Source organism: Pungitius pungitius, chromosome 19 (assembly GCF_949316345.1).
Source record: "Pungitius pungitius chromosome 19, fPunPun2.1, whole genome shotgun sequence".
In the NCBI taxonomy this organism is placed as follows: Eukaryota; Metazoa; Chordata; class Actinopteri; order Perciformes; family Gasterosteidae; genus Pungitius; species Pungitius pungitius.
In genome coordinates this window covers 10,183,217-10,189,698 of record NC_084918.1, presented here as the reverse complement: position 1 = coordinate 10,189,698, position 6,482 = coordinate 10,183,217, and positions in this window count along the sequence as shown.

Here is a 6,482-nt window from a genome sequence, read left to right as displayed (position 1 = left end):
TAGCACACCTTACAGGAAGGTGAACTGACGCACCACATGTATCACTCTTCGTGGCAATAGTCATTTTATTCTCCACAAGGGAAGACTGCAGACACCCCCCACCCACTGGGTGCCAGGTGTGACGTCATGTGGCCGCGGAGGTGAAATTGGTTGGTTTGCGGTTCTCAGTGCTGCAGAACAATAAAGCAGTGGACGCTACATGGCTATATAACAGTTTACCTGCACAACCTTGAACAACAGCATTTAGGAAACGTGAGCTAAACAACTGCTGTTGTAACACGTTAAACAGGAACTCTCAGTTCACAAGCTGCTCAGACACATCTCGCCCGGTAGAAGCCATGAGCTGCTAGCAGCTTCTAGATGCTCTACAGGAGCGATGTGCTGGGATCGATTGGTTCTGTCTCGCTCTATTTGACCAATCCTGCTCAAGAATGAGGTTTGGTCCCTGAGCTCATTTACATACGGACACAGAAATACAGTCATCAATAAATGAAGGAATACAGAAATGTATAAATCAATTAATTTATTTATGTTCTGTTCAGGTGTAAAGTTATATTAATACATTCATGTATTTATTCTTTTATTTAAGCATTTATTTATACATTTACTTATTTATACTTAAGTCATTTTTTGTCCTCCATAGTGAATTGAATGGGGAAACAAATGTCATAGGGGGTTGAGTGTGCTGAGTGTGTGTGTGTGTGTGTGTGTGTGTGTGTGTGTGTGTGTGTGTGTGCGCGCGCGCGTGCATGTGTAAGCGACTACAACCTGAGATCATCTTCACATTAACAATTGCCCTGTGGATAGTTTAACGATGAGAGAGCGGGCCGGCTGGGAAGAAATATGCATTGCAACGAGAGAGAGAGAGAGAGAGAGAGGCAGCGCCGAGGTGATAGACGCACACGTCACGCTGTGTGTTTTGACCAAACACTGTTTAATCTGTTTTGGATTTCCTGGCCCTCTCTCTGTATTTCCCTCTGTATCTCTCGCCCCGCATGCTTGACACTCTTTATGTGACTCTCCTCGGGTCTAGCGACGCTCCGCGCCTCGTGGCCCGTGATTAAACAGCGTGTCATGATTCAAAGTCAAATCTACCTCCGCCGTGCAGCGGGAAGCTGTCATCGCGCATGTTTTAGGAATCAAATTAGTTTGCAGAGTCTCGTGTAAAAGTGCATGCGCCCACCCACGACCCGCCCTCGCCACCGAATCTTTGCAGTTAATCCAATGTTTTCAAGAGGCACCCAGAGGACTCTAGTTGAAGGGTGAGAAACACAGCAATCCCAATTACACATTTTCTTTGAGTCCCTAATTGTGGAAAGACAAACTGCAGTTAAAAAGGACTCCAACGCGTCTTTTGCATTATTAACACCCCTGATGTAACCACAAAACAACTTTTAGGGGAGACAAACAGACAATTAGGCAACCGTGGCTCATCATGGAAAAGTAAAAAAGCAAAAAAAAACAACATTGCAGATAATGCATTTTACAAATGTTTAATTAGGCCGTATTAATCAAAGGCTTTCCTCTTCCCTTTCTCTGTCGTTTCTATCTTTTCCTCTCCCCCTTTCTCTCTTCCCTTCCCTCCTTCTTTTTGTGATAGATCTGCAGCGTGACCCCCAGTTAATTGAAACCCAGGAGACTCTTCTTGCATAAAATCAGATTTATCTATCCATAAAAGGATTTCGTTAAAAATAGTCCAAATCCAGTGGCTCACAACTAAAACCCTGAAGCTACCGAGGCGAGCCTGGCTCCAACCCCTTTCGCCCTCTCTCAGTCGCCACGGTGAAACAAGTGCTGCCTACTGCTAACTAGCTGGGGACCCATTAATTAATTGCAGGAAAACAGAGACATAATGTCTTTGGGGCACTTTTTTTCCCCCCAAAAGAAAGAAATTATAGTGTGTGTATGTGTGTGTGTGTTAGTGGGGGGTGTTGTCCCTCATCCACAGCTCTGTCTGCCATGTCCCCCAGACTATAATAAGAGGAAAGTAATGATGGTCCATAGTGATAATGAAAAACCATGCATCAAATAAAATACTGATTCTACGAGACAGGTCAAATGAATAGCTGGCCCGAGAGAGACGTCCAGTGCGTTGTTTCACACCTCAAGGAGGACGAATTGCTCTTAAACTAGTAAACGGAATATTCAAAAAGTTTTTGCATCGATAATTCTCACTGCCACTGAGCAGGAAGTCCTGGTTTGTCCCCTGGAAAAGGGAACGCATAATTAGTTCTGTAGTGAGATTGAAGACACCCTGCGCAGGAAAAGCAGCAAAGGGTTTCGGGCAGCTGTGATGTTTTTGGGATCACGTGTTTGTAGGCTGTGGCCCCTGCGTGTTTATCGACACCACAGCGGTCGTCTGGGGCCGATGGTGGCCCATGTCCAAATGCCTCTGGATTTATGGCACTGTGCCCCCGCCCCCCCCCCCCCCCCCCCCACCCTCTTCCTGCCCCCACGGTGGAAGACGTGTCGCTGTTTGGAACGGCGCCAGCGATATTGTAGCTGCCACGCCCGCTTTAGTTATTTGGGAAGCATGGTAGGGGTCAGGGGCTGGGTACCTAATTAAAGCCGACTGGGACTCGCTGGGAATGCATAGGAGAGGCAGGAACGTCCTGCCTGGGGCGCCTATTATTGATGCAAAGCCCTGAGGAGATGAGTCACATATGGGCCTCTTTATCTGTAGGCTTCCTTTTTAATTCACTATCATTAAGCATAAAGTGCCACCTCGCTCGCACGCAGCCACTGACATCATTGTGGGAACCAACAGCTCTGTTGACGCGCGCGCGCATTCGCTTGTGGGGATTCGTGTGTGTGTGTGTGTGTGTGTGTGTGTGTGTGAGAGAGAGTGCGCTTTCACGTTTTTGCCTTGTTTGGCTGCGGTGTGATACACGATGCGGCTACGTAGTCTCTCCAATCGGTGCCCTCACCCCCCCCCCTCCTCTCTCCCACCCAACACACTTCTTTCCTTCCTCAGGAAATTAATAGGCGGCTGCCACTGATGCGTTAAATTGCTTTGCGTTGGGTGCAGTAGACAACTGGATTATTTATTCTTTATATTCTCCATATTGGAACCACTGCCTTCTGCTTTGCTCTTGCTTTTAAATGAGATGTTTCTTTTTGTAGTGTTAAAAGATACTGCATGTATCACATGGTTGGAGGTTTGATATTCTCTAGGCTGGTAATGTTTGAATAGAAATTTATTTGCCTATTTTGCCTAGTTAAGAATAGAATTATGCTCAAAATATTTAAATAAATTATAGAATTTAAGTAAAGGGCACATTCCTGCCTCGATTTGATGTCTCACTTGCGACTGGTTCCAATGCATACTCTTTTATGAAAGGAATAAGCGGAATCAGATCTACATGAACAAATGTCCTTCAGGTGTTTATTTATGCTGTTGTTTAAAGAATGTTGTTTCTTCTCACTGTCGCAAGCAGAAACTTTCTGGAGCACTAGCTGGTTGACGGCATCATGTTCTGGTTTTATTCTCCCACCTGCTCACATATCAGTGCTCCATCTGATCTATGATGATGCTGATGTGAAGACAAAGGTGCTTTAAGGGACTCCTGTTAATATATACATATCCAACCTTCCAAACTGCTGCTTTAGCAAACATTTTATTTGATTTCAAACTATACTGTGCCTCTCCAAAAGAGAAGTTCCATAAGCATGCATTTTCGTTATTAAGACTTGAACTTCACTGTGGCCTTAATCCTCAACCCAAACTAAATTGCTGCTTTCTTTTTTGATCAAAGAACTTTTTTGTTAGAACTAATGAAATTATCTTAGCATCCCAAAATAAATCAAAAGCTCTGATGAAAGAAAGAAACAGATATCAGGTTTCTGTGGCTGTCGTAGAGTTTCAATTAGCCCGTGCAATCATTCATTTGGGCTAAATGTCAAGATTGGATGAGCTAACTGTCTGTCTCCCTGCGGTGCACTCATTACTCGTCACCGCAGTCTTCCACAAGCTGCTAGTTTGACAGTGGTGAGTTCTAACAAGGCTCATAGGTGTTCTTTCTCAACGTTCATAAAGGTCATTCTTGGGGCGTGGCTTTGAAGGGAGGCCTGAAGGGACGAGCCATCACTGACTTTCTTACTAGATTTATTCACTTTTAGAACCAGCGATGCCAGCTGCTGTGATAGGAAAACAGTCGGCAACACTGTTTTATAGGTTGGATGATTTAAAAAGTTTGTAGTCCTGCTCACTGCACAAGATTATCAGAAAATGGAGGAGAAAAGGAGTAATGGGGTCCTGAGATATTTCTTTCTGAAAGACTTCAAACTTAGTGAAAAGAAGTAAGAAACGTTCTCGTGTTTGATGATGGCTTTTAGAAAGGTCCTATTTCACTCATTACTGACATTTCATTGGCCGAAGAATAGATTGTGATTAATTGTTAAAGAAAAAAAGAAGATAAATCAATGACAGAAATTATTTGCAGCCATTAACAAGTCTATGCGGTTGGCTAAATGTGACTTATTTTTATAATAATTAGGAAGTGTAGATATACAGATCCCTATTTTCATCCTTTTTTTACCAGCTACCAACACACCAGCTGACGTAAACCCTTCCTCTCAGTGCCCATGCGGCTTTGCTTCCCTCTTTGTGCTCCTACCATGCGGTGGAGAAGGCCTGCTGTTTCACATTGCAGCGGAGGTCTCCCCTGCCCCCCCCCCCCCCTCCCCTCTCCCCTCTCCCCACCGGACCACTGTCAGTGGGAATCTCCTTCAAACCCCTGCTGCTGCCTGGCCTGGCATCGCCTCACGCTGCCTCCGCACATATGCATGTCATGTGGTGTCAGCGCCAAGGTGTACTCTGATGTTATGGGGCCTGATGGTAGCATATTCCCTGCTGATAGCGATGATTGCCAAGCTCAGGTATAGCTCTGAGAGCGTGCACGTGTGTGTGTGTGTGTGTGTATGGGTGCCCTGTGAGCCCGCCCTTCATGTTATGGGACTATGCCCGAGCTGACTGGTTGGCCCCCCTGCACCTCTGTGAGTCCGCAGTGAGGATTCAACATGGCAGCTGCAGGTTTACCAGGCTGCTGACCCTCCTCCCTTGTTCTCTATGCTCTATTTCACCTGGTCTTCTTGTCCATGTTTCTTGCCCGTCGTCCAGTATCTTTCCCATTTTTCCATGTGGCTGAGCTAGGAGGAGAAGGGGGCTGACTCACACCCGGTGGCTGCACAAAGGATCAGGGCTCCATTGCTATATTTTGCATCCCCCCCGTTCGATTTGAGTGAGTGCTTGTTGGGGGGGGGGGGGGGCGCAAAATGAGATCCCTCACCAAGAAATGCTGTGTTGTGACTAGGCTTTCTTCATATAGCACAACGGAAATCCATGCCTCACATTTTGTCCAAAATATTACTAAATAATCCAAAAAGATGTATAGCCCACCGGTGAATGTAAAACCAATCCACCAAAGTTATTCAGATCAGGCCGTGTATGAGTTTTTCCACTTGTATTAAAAACAGCGCTGAGTAATATTCAAGTTAGTTGTGATTTAATGTGACATTTAGTAGATTCTCCACGAGCACACGGCGCAGACCAGGCAGCACCCACGGGAATCTCCTCTCATGGCACACAGTTAACATTCCCCATTTGTCCGGCACTCTGTAATTTATTGGATCTCATCCGTCCAGGCCTTGATTTATATATTGATTTGAAAAATAAATAAAAGTGATAGGAACCTGCACTGGGGTGTAATGATGGACTGTGTCGACATGCAGGAGCAGGGATATGAAACATTGGGAGGAAATTAGATATTATGCCCCCAAGACAACTGCAGCCAGCAGCACATTCATTATTGGCTAGATATTTATTATTAAGAATTTCTCTTCATGAGTGACTGCAGCAGAATATTTCGGCCCTGCTGGAGCTACCAAACGGTGTCAGTGAGCATGTGTGTTTGTCTGTGTGTCTGTGTCTCTGCAGTATCTATATTCGTTTGTATGCCCAAGCACAAATGTTTGTTGTCGTGGTGTCAGAGGATGCTGACAAGCTGAATGGAAGATTTGGTTTGTCATGTGTTAGACTATCTATAGTAACACACACACACACACACACAATGCAGTTCAAACCACTCAGGCAAAAGTGGAACGCGCTTGCAGTACATGTTTATGACTCCCTGATCTTGGTCATAGAATACACAGAAACAGTCTGCAGCTTTAATAACCCGACAGGACCACACGTATGGAACCAGCGTGGTAGAAAAACCACAGAACACAGGAGACAGCTGTTAGAAGCTTCAGCTCCTTGCCAGGACTTCCACCGCTCGGCACCAGCTTTAATCACAGCGCAGTGAATTTTTAAACATCAATATAGAAAGAAAGGGGCCGTTGTCCAAGCCTCCAGAATCTTATTTCGTGTTGTTTTTTTTCCCTCCCACCTCTCCGCTCTAATCCACTTCAATTATGTTTCCTCCCATTTCTCCTGATCACTTTACAGCTCAGCAGCACCTGTGCTAATTGTGGCGCCGATG